This window comes from Lactuca virosa, chromosome 2 (genome assembly GCF_052849685.1).
Source record: "Lactuca virosa cultivar CGN04683 chromosome 2, Lactuca_virosa_CGN04683_v6, whole genome shotgun sequence".
Classification (NCBI taxonomy): Eukaryota; Viridiplantae; Streptophyta; class Magnoliopsida; order Asterales; family Asteraceae; genus Lactuca; species Lactuca virosa.
Window position 1 is genome coordinate 128484798 of NC_136427.1, and position 7115 is coordinate 128491912.

Consider the following 7115-nt stretch of genomic DNA (forward strand, 5'->3'; position numbering starts at 1 on the left):
CTCCTCCTTGAACATCAGACAGTCGACCTCCTTATTGCCCGCCTGATCACAACGAAAATATAACGGGCTTGCCCACTGTGGGCAATCCCACCTGTCGTGACCAACCCTGCTACACCCGTAGTAACCCCGACCCCTGGAACGAAAACTCCATCGTACGGTTTCCCGCACGTACTGCACTGACTCCGGCCATGCTGGCCTTTCAAACGGTGCTCCAAGTCTTGGGCCTCTTCCCGAGTCCCTCCACTAAATTCTTATGACCTGAACCTCCCTTCTCGAGGTAATCCAAATCGATCTTCTGTCCTCGGTATCTGGGATCCATATCATTCAGGGTCTCACACCCTGACACACTCACCAGCTCAATCGTCGACGGCTGAACTGCAATAGCTGGAGCAACCTCTACCCTAACCCGGGCCACAAACTCCTACCAAAACATAGTATCCAATTCCGAAAGCGCCATAAGTCGCACCATCAATTCCCAACAACTCCTTGCCGCCTGATACAAGAGATCCAAGGTGAACCGAACCGTAGCTCCTAAGCGATAGGCACTAGTACGGAAAACACTTTCCATCTCCCTAGTCCAACGCGAAATCAAAATCCCCAACAGTCCTGCCCATAACTGGCTCACCACATAAGCTGGGACCAAACTCTGGTCCTTCCTTATGCGTGCCCATCCTCAACCCGCAAGGCAACTATCCTCACAATCAGAGCATAATCAAGAATTCCTGTTCCCCAGGCTTCTTAGATTCTCCGAGACTTTCCCCGATTTGAGTATGGATCTTGTGCTTTCAGTAGTATGGGTCCAATACTACCTTCCACACCTATCCATACTTTCTTCCAGAATCATCCTGAATCCTGTAAGTCACCCACTCCACTAATGTACTAAGATGTCTGCTAAACAGCAACACGCTATCCACCGAAGCTCCCCCTAGGATCCCTACCTCGCCAAAACATCTCACTAAACTCACTGAAGCATATCCTAGGCTTTCCTGGGTTCCTAACCCCGCCCTGCCATCAGCTGCTGAAGAACTCCTCAAGATGCCAGCCATCCACCTCCTGAATATTGTCATATTCACTTAGTAGCTGACTCCCATCATTCAAGAGTTCCACAAAGCACAAAGCAAGCTGCATTCGTGCAGTAGCACTCCAATCCAAAGTACTATCATAGGACCATAAGTCCGCACACCACAACTCATACTATCCACATCCACTCTCGCTGTCGGATGCCTTATGCATGCTAATTATACATAGAACATGATATAATAGATTGTCGAATAAGAGACTCTACCCTAGGACCACAACCATACAAGGAACAGGAAATAAGGCCAAATCAGTCATTCTAAGGCTATAAGATCCTAACCGTATACAAATTTCAAAACATACACTTAGCAGTTACCAATACCAATAATCCTTCTCATTCCAGCATGGCATCCAGTATCCCCAAGGCTACAAGCATCACATATCAGGCCAAACTATTGCTGACTACTCAGCACTAACATGCAAGTCTACCAGCTCATACAACATATAAAAGCATCTCTCCTAGCTCTAACTAGCATGATATTCACAGATTCATAAATCAAGTTACTTAATCCAACCATTCAAAAACGTTTCTTAATTAAAACATTTATCAGAGTTACTTCCCAAAATCACATAATGTGGAAAACACGGGTGTGTGCGCTGCGATCAAGTCGGGCCCTTCCTCTCCAAACCGATGATACCAGAAACCATAAACAAAACTATAAGCAGGAAGCTTAGTGAGTTCCCCAGAGCATACCCCACACAATCCACATAACCAACTAATCCATATTAGCTATATCAGCTACATAAACCATATCAATCACATAAGCCATGCGTATAAACATATAGGGATGCCGTGGGCTCCTCCCAGGGTCTTACTCCAGGATGCCATGGGCTCCCCCACATGGTCTTACACATATGTGTCATGGGCTCCTCCCATGGTCTTTGCCTGGAATGCCATGGGCTCACCCCATGATCTTTTCCTGGAATGCCATGGGCTCCCCCACATGGTCTGACATCCAATCGCCATGGGATCCCCCATGGTCTTTACCTGGAATGCCGTGGGCTCCCCCATATGGTCTTACATCCAAGTGTCATGGGTTCCCCCATGGTCTTTGATGCAAATATCACATAACCAATTAGCATGCTACATAACACATAACCAACTAGCATACCACATATCACTGTTGGGTTATGAGCATAACATCATTCCTATGGTGTACATGCAACCTTAATTGCTTTGATCTAGGTTTTTCTAATTTGAACATACAACATTGAATACCAAAGAAATAAACCCTAATCTAGCATGCTTATTTCGAAATTGACATAATAAACAAGTTAGAATGATTACCTCAACTTGTTATGTAGTAATAACAAGAACTCTTTGACTTTTGAAAGCTTAGTGCTCCAAGTGTTGCACCTCTAATGGAGTCACAAACACCACTAGCAACAAGGAAGAACAAGAGAGAGAGGAAAGGCTCAAAATCGGCTATGGAATCCTTCTAGGGTTTCTAGTCACCGATTTTGGCATGCCCAAGGGTTCCTTATATAACTGAGCAATTAGGGTTTCAGTCAAAAACCCTAATCCAGTTGCTTAGTCCTTAAGCAGCCCAAAGGATCCTTCCAGAAGGCTCCTTGGACGATTTCTATATGGACTCCCACATAGAATTCGTCCATTGCTTCCTTATGGATCCTAAGCCCAACTTTGTAACTATCTTATAATTATAGTATCAGTCCCCTTGATTTAATTAATCTCTTTTGACCACAAAGTTAATTCTAAATTAATTCTTGATCAATATTAATTAAACCATATGATTTCTCTTTTAATATATTATTCACATAATATATTAATAAATCACAATTAATCCTCTTTCCCCATTATTCATCCTATCAGTTGCTAAGGTGAAGGCAACCCAAAAGGACCATGCTTATAATCGGGTCAAGTACATACCAAAATAGTTATGGGCTTAGACACCTAATCCAACAGTATCCCACTTGGATAAGTGTAATAACTATTTTGCAAGTACGACTTCAGAACCTGATTAGCAATCGTAGCTTTCAAAAGCCGATGTCGAACTTTGATCTTATCAGCAACGCGTCCTTTAGATAAGGGATCATATATTCCTCCATACTAGATATCGTATAGACATAAGACATGGATTATAATCATTCTCTCTGTCTATGTGTTGTTTCCCGATTTCCGATTTATGACGACTGACAACAGACTACAATTGAACACATCAACTTAGTCCAGGCTTGGCCAAGCACTTAGGGTGTCATCACTAAATCATCGAGGGGCCCACATATATCGCTTTTATCCCTCTTAGGGTAAAAGGAACGGATAAACTTCGGCTCAAATGCTCGCTTGTACTTACTCATCAAATCACACACAACAATATGTTTTATAACACCAAGTTACTGGTGTGTTTACATATGTCAATGTGCAACCGACTTGCAAACTACAACTCACATGTCTCCATTTCAAGAATATAAGATATTATCATCTCACTAATCTTTCGTGACAAAATCCATGAAGTGATTCAAGTGAGCGTGGGTTTAATCCAATACTCAAATCTTATTTCAGGAGCACTCATGAACACTGCAACAGACTTTTGCTATGTCTAAACGCTTTCGACAATCTATAGTCGGATTCATGACAGTCTTACCTCATTACCTACTTCCAAAGTATAATTTGTTGGGTTATGAGCATTCTAACACTCCTAAGTGTACATGCAACCCTAAATACCTTGGATCTATGTTTTCTCTATTATACATACAATTATGAACATCCAAGGTATTATCCTAATCTAGCATACAAAATAATAAATATAACAAGATAGAATACATACCTCTTTGATGTAGAATGTCTTCATGAAGCTTGAGTGCCTAGTGCCCCAAGTGTGACACCTCAAATGGTTCACACAACACCAAATATACTTGGAATAACTTGAGAGAAACTTGAACACTCCTTGAAATCGTCTAGCCCTCACACTCACACATTAGTGCACGATTTCTTGAGCCATGGGATTCTTTTATATGGTGGCTATTAGGGTTACACCATGTAACTCATAACTTTACCCATTCCTTATGCTCCATGGATTTTAACCTCCATGGAGTATCCATGGGTCACCCCATGGACTTAGTCCAACATAAGGAATCTTGGATCACAAGCCTACATATATAAGAATGAATGATTTACACAATCAACCCATATATTTAATTAGTCTCCTTTTGATCACTTAATTAATTCCAAATTAATTCTTGATCAATAATAATTAAATAACCTTATTAATATATTAGAACTTATAATATATTAACCAACCTTAAGTGTTATTTCTCTCATTATAGTCTATCCAAATGCATGATGCCATGCAACCCAAATGGACCATGCCGGGTCGGGTCAAGTCTTACCAATTATAGTTATGGACTTAGACATTAATCCAACAGTCTCCCACTTGGATAAGTCTAAAACTATTATTGCCTATGACTTCAGGAACCGATCAGCAATCGTAGCTCTCAAAAGCTTCTGTCGAACTCTGACCTTGTCGATGAACTCTGACCTTTGTCAATGACTTGTCCGTTAGATAAGGGATCATATATTCCTCCATTCTAGATATCATATGGACTGAGACATGGATTATCAATCATTTTCTCTGTCCATTTGTTGTTTCCCGATTTCCGATTCATGATGACTGACTGATTGAACAAATCAAATCAGTCCTGGCTTGGCCAAGCACTCACATGTATCATCTTTAAATCATAGAGGGGCCCACAGATATCGCTTTTATCCCGAAGGTAAAAGGAATGGATAAACTTCGACTCATATGGCTTGTTCTACTACTTGTTGAATCATACACAAAGGCACGTTTTATAACATCGAGTTACCAATGCGTTTTCGTGCAATCAATGTATAACCAACTCATAGTAACAACTCATATCTCTAGGTTTGAAGAATATAAGATATTATCGTCTCATGATCACTCGTGATAAAATCCATGAAGTGATTCAAATGAGCGCGGGTTGAATCCAATACTCAGAACTTATGAGCACTCATGAGTGTTGTAGCACCACTTTTGTCCACCAACTTGGACCTCTACAAACCAACCCATGACAGTCTTGATTCATATCTACTTCCAACATATGACCGACTGTGGATGGTTTGAATAACTTAATCATTCAGGAAGAGCGACTTAGTTATTCTGGAAGTCAAAACATGCAAAGTGAAACACAAGAATAAATGAATCAAATATGGTATCAAACCCTATGAATATAAATAAACACTTTTATTTATCACCATACTGATTACTCATTATTCATTGTTTCGGTTTTATCAACTTTATACTTGAATTTAAAACAATAGTTGTCCCATGCTCCAAGCATGTACACTATGTTTTCTAAACACTAGTCATGCCATACACCAAGTATGCATACTATGTTTGTCTATGATCTTTACTTTGTAAAATAGATCAATTGAACATCACTCCAATGATCCTCTTTTCACAGTCCCAAATCCTTACTGCAAATGCAAGAATTCCAAATTCATGCCATTTACTGAAATCTGTTAGATTCTAAACTTATATGCATTGATCCTCTTAATGATTATGCACAAAGTCAGAAAGACTTGACAACAATCATTACAGAGCATTCCAAAGGAGATCAGCTCCTTGGAAACATCCTTCTTTCATTAAGTTTCCTAATCTTACACAGATTGAATAATTTCTAACTTTGAAACATTTCCATATTCCATTTTGACTATCACTTCTGAACAAGAGTTGCCTCCTTACAGATTATGTCAATATGGTCCTTCCAGAATTAACATTATACTTCCAACTGTCCTTGAGCAACCAATCTTTGGTAAACCTTAGATTGTCCTCGACAATTGCTTAATCATTTTAGTCATATCCAATTCTAGACCTTTTCCCTTCATAACGCCCCAGGCATTTGGAAAATTTTAGAAAGGATGAATATAGCACATGTAATCGATCCTATATCCGAAGCATATGGGACACGATTCATGATGTCTCACATAAAGACTAAACCAGTCTTTTGCTATAATATTTCCATTTCAATTTGCCAAGTTCTCAAAATTCAGATTATGAAAAGGGATGCCGTAATCATAATCGAATTTTAGAACGCAAATAATGGACCCATATATAGAATTTCCTTATGTTGAGCCATTCCAACATGAAATTCATATATATATCCTTGATTAAATACGATTAAAATCTCAATCTAAGCTTTTTAGAATTGAAATGAAGTATAATTTCCTCTCCCTTAATTATAGCAAAACAACTTTTTCAACCCCTGCAACCTCACGAATTGAAACTTTTGTTTTCCATAATTAACATTGCTAACTTGCAACCTTTGTCATAATTATCATGCTCCCACTAACATGATGATTATTAGCATAACACTTATGCTCCCACTAGCTTTGACATGTACTCAGAAATCAGCTGACTTTCTTACCAAAGTTCAGATTTCTGATACTAGATTGTTTTGATAAAACTTTATCAAAATCATACACCTCTCTTAGATAGCTCACACGTGTCTAAACAATTTTAGAACTATGAAAAGGGATGCCGTAATCATAGTCTCAATTGTTTAGACCTTTGCCACTTCTCACAAGTCCATGTTAGTGTGCCGGTAAACCACACACGCTCCACTAACGACTTTGAGAATGCAAATATCACAATTGCTATCTAGCTAAAATCTACTTAGTGAAAGTGTTTCCTCACCATCATTTTCATGAATCGGAGAGAAACCTTATGACACTTAGATTTAATAGTGTATGTGTTCTTATCCATGTGAATTTGTCAAAACCATAATCACAAGACAAGGTTAGTGACAAATCCAAACTCATATTGATTAAACTTGTGCAATCTTAAATTCTTGCCATTTGGCAGCTCAGGTGTCTGCCATTGCTTCCAAGTAGTTGTGCAACCAATTGAGAACTCTCAGAACTCCTATGCAAAGCCAACTTGAATAGGCACAAAAATTTCAACACGATAGGTTATAAACCTCAAGTCGTGTGCTAGTGAAGGACTTTAGGTTTTATTCTTGATTAAGTCTTGAAACTTTCAAGAGCTTTAAGACTCCCACTG